This window comes from Anser anser, assembly GCF_964211835.1.
Source record: "Anser anser genome assembly, chromosome: Z".
Lineage (NCBI taxonomy): Eukaryota > Metazoa > Chordata > Aves > Anseriformes > Anatidae > Anser > Anser anser.
The window spans coordinates 61,307,534-61,320,378 of NC_139723.1; the positions used below are offsets into that span (position 1 = coordinate 61,307,534).

Genomic DNA, 12,845 nt, shown 5'->3' on the forward strand with positions numbered 1-12,845 from the left:
TAAATTTTAAACCTAATAAGACTAAGCTCATAGAAAGACTCTATCTCATTAAAACATTTGAGACTACTACACTAATTTTCCTCAGACTTGGATTTTCTCAATTAAAGCTCAATGAAACACTGTCAGCCAGCTGCCTGCTCTGCAAGATCATGAACCAGTTGCACAGAGGCTGCTACAAAGTGAAGAAAGCTTTCAATAAAACTCTGCAATGCATAGCATCAGTAGGCGAGTAATCCCTCAGCTGGACCAGCTGAGAGCAAGATTTGTAAGCTGTACACCCAGCGGTATTGTTTGTTTGTACTGCAGTAACACTTAGAAGTACCAGCTAGGGAATAGGAGCTGTTTTTCTAAATGCTGTATTTTCTCATGCATGAGGAAGAGAGGTAGGTCTTTTAAGAAACAGCAGGAATTTATAGCCACACATCTTAATGTAGAAGAAACTAGAAGCAGAGATCCATAAATAAGAAGATTCTCACACCTCTTCTAAGTTGTCTATGTAGTTGCCTAACATCAAAAGCAATTGCAGAATTAAAACTGAAACAGAATGACAATATACCACTAATTAGAAGGTTCCTTTTCCCAAGTAAGTTATTTTACTCAGAAAATCCCAATAGACTCTTTCAGTTTCCTCCTCCTCTCTCTAGCGTAACATACTACCATCAGCATACGCATCATAGGTCCCACTTTGTTCACTGACTGTCATCAGAGGGCTGAACTGTAGCTTGTCAACATCTGTTGCAACCAGCACTGAAGCCTACTACCAAAAGGCTAAATGAGAATGTGATGGTCAGATTTATGATGCCGTTTGGTTAAGGTTCCTCTTGATTCACAGCTTATAAATGACTACAATCAACGCAGGAAGTGAATGCTAATTGCACAACTACTAGGAAAATGCTACAGTACAAGTTGAGAATAGGACACCACGGGGAACATGTACGATAAAATGAGGTTTTTTTTCAAATCCAATGACTCTAAATGTTTAACATTACAGGGTAAAAAAAAAAAAAAAAAAAAACTAAGGACGCGTCATAGCACACCTTGATTTATGCTTGACTTAATGAGATAGCCTCATTATCCAGATGCTTTTCATAATAAATTTCCAGCGAGTGAATTGAATTTGTCAAGATCTGGAACCCTGTTAACGTAGAAATCCAAACTCTACCAAATTCATCCCTTCCACAGAACTCGAGGTTTTATTTCAGAAGTACACCATGTAGCTGTAATTTTGTGCCTCCCTTTTGTATTTTCATGATTTTCACCTACATAGCTGCCAATTCCACAATTAGTATGATTCTTACTGTCCTACTGATACACATATGAGGCATCAGACTGCAGGCTGAAAATAAAGGGCAGAGCAAGCCAGCCCATTTATTGACAAATAGACATAAAAGGAGCTGCGCAGTGCTGTGTTAAAACTTCTTAGATGAGAGCCACTTTGTAGCCCAGAGAAAGGTTCATAAACATCCTAAACCACTGCCCACCAATGCATTTCCCATAACCCACCTTATTACTTCTCACATTCAGCAAGCTTTAGAAGTTAGGTCCATATAATTAATCCCATTTAAAGACCAGTCTAGTCAATTAATGAAACTAGGCTTCATGGGAACACCTCTGACTAAGGCAGGATTACAGCCCTGGGTTCCCCACTCCTCTATGTTGAGTCACACAACAGTTCTTCTACCCATACCCAGTAAGGTTTCTGTTGGGCAAGGACAGGGTTCCAGAAATGAGTCAGGCATCTGCCAGTGAGTACATTTAACATAAACGTGAATCAAAAAACAAACCAAACAACAACAACCATAACAAAAACAGGTTGGTCATTGGAATGAACAGAACCAAAGTTTTGGGTGCTTGATTTGGAGATCTTTAAAAAAATTAAAAATAACATAACATAAGATACGCTGTCTCAAAATCTGAGCATTTTAAATACTTTCAAGGTTTAGGAACACAAATCATCAAAAGCTTTAAAAACCAGGACTCATGAAAATTCATAGACTTTTATATGTCAGGTTGACAAGGGCTGCCTGTGCTTGTAATTAGCTTTCCACTTCAACTTTCCTTGGGCCTTGTTTGTTTTACCTGAATCAAAGCAATGCGTGAATTCAAGCCAATCATCTTTTTTTTATACATTTGTCCCCATACTTCAATATCATAACTGACACTTAAGTTTAGTTCTAAGCATATGCTGTTGCATAGAATGTCAAGCTAAAGAAATAGTGTATTAATACACAGTTTGGATGGTTTGATATGAAAACTGGATAGTATGACGCAAACATGATGATCTAATTATACAAGATTTCCTTTGCATTTTGCAGGGAAAAGAAAAAAAAAAAAAAGACTTCAGTAATGTATTTCATTTAACATTTAATTTAACTGTATCTTGTCACGTTTTGGTCTGAATATTTGTTCTATATGATGTTTAAGCTGTATAGAAATTATGTATTAAAAAGAAAAGAAATCTTAACAGTTTGTTAGCCAATATTCAAGATAAATTAAACCTCTTTTCACTTTCAGCACTAAGCTTATCAGATCACTACTGGCTAAACACTTGCAATACAGAGGGCCTCCGGCTACAAAGCAAAGTGTTTCCTGAAGTGATTAATGTCAGCCCGAGAGGAGAGAAAACAGTGTAACACTTAGAATTAGAATAGAAAATAACAAAATGAAACTCAGTTAGTTGCACTAATGCCAATGATGATGTATTTATGAGATACCCTGAAGACATCAATAGCATGTCATACTACAAAACAAAACAAACAAAAAAAAATCTAGACACACAAAAAGCTAACCATTTGTACCAAGATGATAGGCAGATTATATCAATGTATTCTTGTGCTGCTCTTTTAGACAAAAAATACATTAAGGATCACATTGAAATTAATGATTCAAATGTATCTGTTGTACATGTAGTAAAGTCCAGAGAGCTATAACCAAGAATGAACACCCTACATAAAGACTGTAGTAACTTCATAAAGGCTTGTGTGATCCCTTCTTTTCCTTCCTTGAGGACCTCAAAAAGAAAACCAATACTTGTTTTTATTGAAAATAAATAGGGTTCTTCTACTGAAACTCCTTGACCAGCAGATCCCTTCTGACTCCTGGTTCATTAGTCAGCTCACACTGTGATCCAAATCATGGCAGAACATCCCACTGTATTCCAGCAAGAATTGTGTAATTATGTCATTATAAAATACTGCTCAGTAAAAAGGCAGTTGCTCTGGATTCTTAAGACAATTCACCAGCTTTGCTGGAGACTTCAGAGAAGTTCCTTCAGGGCTGTATTTCTGTTTCTTATATTTAAACTCCATCTTGACTCCTCTCAGTGAAGCCTATCTTTTGGGAGCCAAGTCTGGAGACCTTTTCATATGTTGTTGGTTACCATGTACTACAACAAATCCCAAATGTTGCCTGAAGTCTTGCAGTAGCAAATGTTAATCCTCCATAGCCACAACTGACATACTTTGCAAAACAGATCCAGGGCTCCTGACTGTCTCTAAAACAAGACATTGTAATGCATCAGAAAAAGAAAGTAATTTTAACTATATTTACTGATGTTAACTTCCAAAGTAACATCATCAAGAAGCTACGTTAGCAATTTAGTGTGCACAAGACACATGTCAGAAACAAATCTCCTGATAGTCCCCACCAACGGTATTTTGATTTGCACTTCAGGTGGTCTCATGGCATGAGAACTGGATCCCTTTTGATGAAACTAAACTAGAGGCTACACTCTGAGAGCATACCTAGTACTCTTTAAGCAAAAATGGGCTTTCAGCTCACAGGACCAGAGTGGATCTTCTCAGAAGTGTAATATAAACAGACAAATAGTTGATAAATGGATAGATAGTAGATACATAGGCAGATAATACAAAATGCACATAGTGTAGATGCTGCTCTTCAGCACCAGTTATTTCAGTACACTCTATGCAATTCATCACGACACTTACTAAAATAGTCATTAGAAGAGACCCTATATGCACACTTTAAAATATTTGAAAAAGTTATTCAGCTATATTTACTACTTAAATAAGAGGAAGAGTAGGATTTTTGACAAAGTTAACATTCTATACAGAAGAAGGCTTCAGCCACATACAAGGGCCTCACCAGAACCAATCAATTCATCTCTTGGAGAGTTAAGACATACAGCAAGCATCTGGTAAGAGAGCTCAGGCACCTATACACAAGTTCAGCCTCTACAAAGTCCCATGGTAATTCGACATCTTTAGTCACCTTACCTCAATTTTTCTCCACACAGCCACCAGCAACCATGTCCACGGATGCAAATCTCTGGCTGAGAACTTCAATGCTAACATCTGAAATAACTAAAACACAACTAAAATCAGAGCTGGACCCTCTTCTTTTGCTCAGCATCTCTGTTTGTCATACTGCACTCATCGGGATTCTCAAATAGGTATTAGAGCATACTGAGATGCCGAACCACCTGTCACCCCCACTTTCTTTCTCCTCCCTTCTCTCATCCTGCTTTTGTCCACTAGTTTCCACTTCCTTGGCACTTTGTTAGAGTCCCTCCCGAGTTGATTCACATTGCTAACCCAGTGGAGAACTCTTTACTTTTTTTCTTTCTGGAGTGCGTGAGGGATGACTAAGTTAATGTTCTACAGGATGAGTGCACTAAACTGACTCTCAGGGACAAAAATAAAACAAGAACAGAAAGTATGTAGCCATGAGGGAGACAAAGAGGAAGAAAGTCTTCCTCCTTCCAGACACAAGTAGCTCTCACATTGAGTCACCTGTAACACTCAGCTTGAGTTACATCAATATCTCACAGTACCAACAGGCAAGGTAGAGCAAACAAGATTCTTTCTCTCCATGCCTACATTGTCACAGAAAGGCCCTGGTAAGTCACAAGTTGCCTCCACTTCTCAACCAATACCTGTTCCTCCCAGCAGAAGCCATTTCAATTAGCCCTCAGCTGAGCAGCATTCCTACCTCAATTATGTGCTTTCACTAACTCTTCCCTGTCCAGCACCAGTTTTGTATGCACTGTTCAGATGCTACAATCCTTCTATCATCTACACTTTATAATCATTCCCCTATGACACCACAGGGACCAAACCTACATACTCCATTTAATGGATTAATTGACATTACAAAGTACAGGAGCTGAAGCAATTACCAGTAGGATATTTCTAGTACTAAGGAATCTTCACACACAGAGTGGTGAGACAATTGCTGTCAAGTCAGCAGAGGATTTTTTGTGTTTCCTCCAATTACAAAATTAATATTTTGTTGTATTTCTTCCAATTTGAAATATTAAGAAAATAGAATGATGAACTTATTATCAGCTCTGATGATCATTTTGCAGCAGCTTTTGTACAATTCACTTGGCTTGTTAACACTGGAAATACTTACCAATATAAGCTGAATTTGAATACAGACAGATGCAGTCTCCTCCTGGACAGTCCAATTCTCATATGAACATCTTTCTTCTCATTTAAGTTTGTGTAATTTTGGAAATATAACATCCTTCCAGTAATATCAATAATGGTTAGAACTAGGGAAAGTATTCCTTAAACCCTTATGACTACATTAATTTAACAACCAAAGTGTGATTAGTAAGCCGCAGGCAAAGTGCATGCAAAGCCTAATCTGACCTGGCAACTTTCTCCTCTGGTACCATTCTGGAGGGGGAACAGTGCAGCAGAACCCCACATCATCTCCTCAACACACTCTTCGGATGCATCCAGCCCCACAGCTCCCATATGCAATAGCTCTGTGGACAGTCTCAAGGTCAGAGTGAACCCATGATCTGACCCCACATGTCCATGTTGCAATTACAGATAGCTCTTGACTGACTAGGATGCCCTGCATACCAGGAACTATACAGGTTTGTCATAAACTGACAGAACAAGGAAAAAAAAAAAAGAAATCAAACCTGCAAGAGGAAAACAAAGACGGAGACACAGAGAGATGAAGCTGTAAACTGTGTACTGAGCAGTTCTACAGGGTTCTGCTTGAATGTGCACAATTTCTTTTGCTTGTTTCAAAGCTTTTCCAACTCTTGGCTCTTGGTTTGGACACAAATTTCACATTACCTACACATTTTGAAGTAGAAACCCTAGGTGAACATGCCTGAACCCTAAAGAAAATTAGACTAATAAGGCTGTTATTTTTTTTCCTATTCAAAATCAACAGCACTTTGAAATCACATAAGCCTTTTGTGCAGAGGTACCTCAGTATCCTGGTTAATTTAATACTATTGTGAATTGTGAATGTACAATTTTTACTTTTTTATTACTCACCCTTTTACTTTTTTATTTACTCACCCTAATTGGGTGAGTAAATAAAATTTTACAAAATTTCCTTGGGTATGAAGCACTGCCAGTAGCAACACCCTGGAATACTGTGCAGCGTTCAGCTATCTCTGTTTGAAAGGGACATTGGAAAACTGAAGAAGAAGCTGGAAAGAATCACAAATCTGTTTAAAAAATACAACTGTGAAAGGTTCTGATACAGTCTGAGCAGTGCTGGATGCTAAAGCACTTTTTAGCTGGTTGGATAAAGCACTGCAAGAAACAATAGCTAACAGGTGAAGCCAGATACTCTTAAAGAAGATAAGTCTAAAAAAGGTGGGCTGTTAACTTCAACAAGCTATCGGAGGACAAGTAGATCCTCCTCTCTCTCTGCTTTTAAGTCAAGCCCAGAAGCCTTTCTGAAGAAAAGAAGAATGGAAGACATTCACCTCAGCCAAATGCCAGTATGCAAGTAAAATGTAGTGGCCTGAGTAACACTCGGGGTTAGTTTAGAAATCCAGAGATCTGTCCCAGACTCTGCAGGACTATGACTGACACCAGCTAAATTAGAACTAGGATCAGGCTGCGTAAGTTCATTAACTTAGTGAAAAGAGACCTAATGAATAAGTAACTCCGCAAACACCCAGCACAATGATTTCTATTTGCACACTCAAAGGACCCTCACTCCAGCTGCTTGTCAGGCAGCCGAAGCCTGTCATTCACCCCTTTGTACATCTACCCATTGTTCAAAAACCCTTTTCTTCTGCGGAGCAACCCCTGATTTTGTTCTTATGGAGAAACCTTTAAGAGCTGCGAGAGAGAAAGGGAACCTTTAGCTCAAAACAAAGGGGGATAGAGCTTCTGCCAGCAGGAGGCTAACAAGCAAATGACAATTTCTATCTCCAGGGTCTGAGCACAATCTCTCCAGGCAGTGTCAAGACCTGTGTCAGCTCGCTGCCCTGCCAGGCTTCCACAATGCCTCAGGATGCCTGTTTGGGAGAACAAAACCCTCCATCCCTTGGGAAATTGGCCCAGCCAGCTCCCAGGCCCAGCGCTGCCTCACACAGGGCCTGCGGCATGGTGCCCCCCGCACCGCTGGGCCCAGATAAAGCCAAGCTGCTGCTGCATGCGAGCACCGATAACAGCAGAAGCAGAGACATGGGGGCTCCATCGACCATTCCGTGTCCTGCAATAACAGTCACTATATTGTAAAATACCGTGAAATAATCTGTGCCAGATGAAAACATGAGTTGAATTTGTGCAGCGCATAACAAGCCCTGAGAAGAAAGGCCAGGGGGCTGGATGACTGTGCTGAGGCAGGTCACTTAGCACTGGGAAACTGAGCCAGCTGCAGGGGGTTCTTTCACTAAGCTTTTTAGGCAAGAGCTTTATGTTAACTGGGAAAAGAGGGGAGAAATCACTTCTCTGCAAAGCATCTCCGTTATAACTACCTCAGCAAAGGGCAGAAGGGTTCTTCTCCAGCTGTAAACAGATATAGATTAAAAAACAATAAAAACAAACAAAAAACACCTAGTTCAATCACAAGGTGGAAGAACTGCACAGGGAGCACTTCTTACACACACACGTGCCCTATGGATGCATCACAGGAGAAAAAAAGATCATACAGAAGTGAATACACTGTACTTGATATAGCATGCCAGGACCTGGTTCATTAGCACAGGGAAAGGTCACAGTGCCTGTGACTCAGCACCCATGGCATTCAGCACTCTTTCTGAGAAACCATAACTCAGAGTCATTCCGAGTTGTCTTCTTCCAGACTTTTTCTGATGACATATAAATTTTTTTTCTGCCTGCTCCCTTTAATTTTTCAAATTCTTAGACAACCACACTTGTAACTACAGAGAATTGTTCTAGAATGAGTAATGAAGTGAGACCGTTTCACTGACTATATAAATGTTGTTCTAGATGAAGCTTGAGTTCTGTGATAATACACTGTTGGGAAATCATCTCCTGTGAGTAATGTTACTGGCTTCAAGGGAAGCATGAATTTTGCACAACTCATGTGAGAATGAGTCTCCTGTTAACTGCCAAGAGGATTGCAGGCTTTTATATTCAGACCTCAAACAGAGGGAAAAAGAGACATCAAGAGATGCTATGGTCAGATTCATCAAAGTGAACCAAGCAAGAGTTTCTCCTTTACATGTTCTAACAACTGTACTCTTTATTTCCAAATGGTCTTTCAAGACATTCTTCACAATTGCTTTGATACAAATAATTTCCTTTCTGCTTCTGCAAGACAGCAAGTAAAATAATAGCCTTTTTTTTGTGTGATAAGAGCATCTAAAAGGGTAAAAACTATTCTTTTTAGTGAAACTGACCTCTTAATGAGTAAAAACAAAAAGATCACTTATTGTAAGTGATCCTCTGCCAACAGCCCCCATGCCTGTTACCAATTTCAAACACTTTATGTCCCCCCTCCAGAAAGGCTTTGTACTGTTTCCCACTCATTAGAAGATGGCTATTGTAAATAGCACTTCCAACATTAATATTAAATACAGAAAGAAATACGTTCAAACCAGGTTATGGCTGTAAGGCAAACTGACAAAAGCCAGGAAATTCGTAAGTTAAATTCAGTCCCTGGCTCAGGCTGTTGTGAAAACAAACACGGTGGAGTTAGCAAGGTGCCCAGGGTCAGTGCAAAGTGCTCGTTTCCTGGCTTTTGTCAGCCGGTGTCAAAACATCAGACTTACCTAAACACCAGATTTGCTGGTTTTAGAAATGGCCTTGCACTCGGAGACGAGGGAAAGAAGCAGGAGCCCTCTGCTCACTGCTGGTGCCAACTAGCTGCTGGGAAGCTCTTCTCTCACCCCAGTCAGCTGTGTCCCCATGGTGGGGCTGGAGGCTCCGCGGCGAGGTCGTGTGATGCTGGGCACAGGGAGGCTGGGCCTTCACCTCATGAGCATCACAAGCATTTTTGGGTGGGTCTATACGCTAGTTTTTAAGGATGATGCTATGTCCTTGCCAGAATGGCCATGGGACAAGAGGCTTGACAAGGTGGAAGGGGTGCTGCGGCTGGCCTCAGCACACAGCCTCACACTCTCCTTTCACTTCGATTTGTAGATGGCAGAGGGAAGAAGACATGCTTGTTTTTCCCTAGGAGGGACTTGGGCACATGCCATTCCTCACACTCAGGTGCTGTCCTTCCCTCAGCAGCATCCCCCAGGCAAGCGGCACCCGCATAACCCCAGGGACACACCAGCAGCTCACGGAGAGAAATGAAGTAAATAGAGAAAAATGTTCATTTCTTTCTAATAATAAAATCATTCTGATGAATGCTAACTTTACAGTCAGTATTGTAGTTACAGTTTTCCACTAGGAAAAAAAGAATTTGGGGAGGGAGAGAAGGTATCTGTCTCTTGACGAAGAAGGTGGCAGTTAATCCCTGTGTTGCCTGTGGGAGGGGAAGAAAAATAGCTAGGCCTAGATCCTTTTCTTTTAAACAATGCATTGGGAAAATGTAGCAACATCTTTACTAGTGTACTATTCAAATAGCTTCAAACCTCTGGCATTAAAAATGCACTGTATGTAGTAGTATTTATACTGATGCCTGGCAGTTTAAATTAAATTGAAGAGAGGTTGAACTGAGCTGCAAGAAGGCTGTCAGTGCAGCTTTTTGGCCCAGTTCAGCTAACACACACCTTTTTCTAAACCAGTGCAGATTTCACTCAGAATACCCTCAGGACACAATAAATATTTAATTGTATGACAAATATTTTATCTGCCTTAGGAGCTGACAGGAATACAGGGGGTCAGCTGAATGCAAGCTGAGAGAAAACAGGTGAGTCAATGCCATACTGAAATGTTAACTTATTATTCCATGACGCCCAGCCTTTGAAGGAATACATCTTTTATAACCTAAGAGAATAAGGAGGAGGCTGCTTATGGAATTACAGGTTCCTAGCCTCTAATTAGAAGGAGAGTAATTGCAGTGTCATTTATAGAGGTCTTAATAATTTATTTCATTTTCAGGACAGGTACATTTATGCTGTATAATTTTCACTCATACACATAAAAATTCAAAATATTTTTCCTTCCACTACACATTTCCCTCCACTTTAACCCTTTACTTTAAAGGTAGATTTTGACACCCTTCATGCTGGGAAAAATAAATAACACAGAAATAGTAAGCTCTGAAAGTGATAGAATAGAAAGTCTGAGCTTCCCTGAAATTTTGCTTTTTTTTTTTTTTTCCGTATATAACCCATAATTCTTTGAGGCTATACTAACTTGAGCTGACTTCTTCAGCTGTCATTTACCCATTTCATTGCTGTTTTTCAGCAAAATTCAATAAATAAATAAAACAATGACTCATTCAGAAAACCACTAAAACAGCATAACTGTTTACTTATGGCCTGGAGGCTTGAGGTTTTTTTTCACGTATTTTAGGTGAAAAAAAAGAAATTCCCCTCTACTTTAGGCCCAGAGTCTAAATTAGAGACAGTATCATCTAGACACATGGTACATCAAAGCTGAGACTTCAATTAATTCCAGAGTTATTTATTTAAATACGAGTTTCTCATTGGCAAACCACCACTGAAAGGCCTCAAGAGGAACATGGAGGCAACGAGGGGAATTCCATTATTCCCACCCTCCAACCTCCCCTCCTGGGCATAGGACCAACATCAAGAAAATAAAACAGTCACCAAATATAGCACAATGGGCTTTTTCCTTCTTAATTACCTTTAAAATTCCCAGCCAAAGAAAGAGACCCCACACAGACTTTCTATGCCACGTATTAGCACTGGTTCATCTGAGTGATGAACCTCCGAAAATAAAGCTTCTTAATGGAACTGCTGACACAGCAAAGAGCAGCCCCGTACAGCGAAATGGTTTCAGACCAGCCGATTCACTCCATCATTTTGAGGGGAGGCGTTTTCCCTTTGAAAGCCTCCCTTTTGTATTGCTCACACTCCTACACGCTGCTCCCTGCCAGACTATTTGCTATTCTTTGGAGACTTCTGCAGCTTCCTACATCAGATGGAATTTACCTTCATGTAATTATTTGTTCTGGGAGCTTTGATCTCTACTTCCCTTGTAACTGCAATGTAGTCACACTTTGAACTACAAGAAAGTACCAATTTAAGGCTCTTGCAGCAAACATCATAATGGTTAATCCTAACAAAAAGGTGTTAATTGGTCTCCTGGTGATTCTAAGCCGCAGTCACAATAGGTTCTTATATTTGTTTACCACTGCTGTATTTCCTCCTTATCCCAGTAAAAGTGCATTAGATCTGATAACCTTTTAGGCAGGCTTCTCATTTTTCGGCTGATGTTACAATTTAAAGCAAAAATAAACATATATCCATACCGGTGGAACAATTCTGGCCTGACCTGTTGTGATTACAGACTTCAAGCTTCAAAACAAGCTGTTTGAGGCTATGTACTCATGGGTAAGAAGTAAAAATTTAGATGACTCCAAAACTCTTTCTGAAGCACAATAGAGCTTCTGTACTAGATGAAAGCTGTTTTTTCATATAATACATTCACTCAAACCTTTGGCCCCGACAGAGATTTCGTAGAGCTGGAGAGAAGCGTTATTCTGTTTCATTTTTGGATCTATCTCCTACTCAGCAGTCCAAGAAATTTATACTGAAAAAAATGCTTAAGCTCAAACTAATGAAAATTGCTCATCATTTTGGACTGTGCTGTTGAGTTTTCAAGAGCTTTTTATTGCTAAATTGGCTGGTGTTAAAATGCAGCCAGGATAGAAAACACCTGCCCAGCATAAAACCAAGCTATGGTCTCTACTCCTTCAGGCATGGCCATGTATTTTATTTGTCTGTATGGAACACAGTGTACTTTTAAGCACTCACTGTGCAAACACATTTATGGCATTACCCAATGGAAAATTAGGCTTGTTTGCTTTTTGTCTTACACAAATATAGTCCCTACTTTTAATATAAGTGCCGAATTCTAGTCACAGTCAAATATACTATATCCATCTTAAAAAAAAAAAAAAAAAAAAAAAAAAAGGACAGAAAAGGAGAAATTATATATCTGAGTATTTGAGAAAAGACACTGGAACCAATTTTGTCAGGCCCTTGGGCTATCTCTCAGTGCGATGACAAAAGGACCAGACAGAGCTGTAATTTTGTTGCTCAGCTTACATATTCCTGGAGTGCAGAGGATCCAGCAGTTCAACAAAAGATTACTCACGAGATAAACATGAAAATGGTGCAGGACACCAAGATCCCATCACACTCTTCTGACCTCCTAGGGACATTCAGCAGTCTCAATGAGCACGGAACTGCCAGCTCTCCCTCCCACTTTCCCGCTCAGACAATTAGAGCATTTTTGTTTACTTCTGTTAAGCCAGCCCTTCCCACTGACCAGTTCTCCTGAGAGGAGGTTTCCTGTTGTCCTGTTCCTGTGATTAGAGCACTTCAGAGTCATACACTTCAAAATCCTGTTGAAAATGCCAGGAGAACCCTGGCTGACTGAGGACAACTCTTGAACTTTGACTGAACTCCTGATTTCTCTGGGTGAACCCAGCAGTTAATTTACTGCAGCATGATCACTGTCAAGGTCCGTGCCTGCAAAGAGCACTCCTGGGAGTCTGTGGAGACCTGC

At 40.1% G+C, this 12,845-nt stretch overlaps 1 long non-coding RNA gene across 3 annotated transcripts in view; it reads right to left on the reverse strand.

The window, feature by feature from the left end:
* The window catches only part of LOC310889770, a 50,056-nt gene extending 37,482 nt beyond the window's left edge, over positions 1-12,574 (reverse strand). For 2 of the 3 annotated variants that reach the window (XR_014576787.1, XR_014576788.1), the window contains exon 1: positions 8,966-9,343. This is a non-coding gene — a long non-coding RNA (uncharacterized lncRNA). Of the gene's footprint in view, positions 1-8,965; positions 9,344-12,431 lie in introns of those variants that run through there. The other variant, XR_014576786.1, reaches the window with a different exon arrangement.
* Positions 12,575-12,845: the final 271 nt, after the last annotated feature.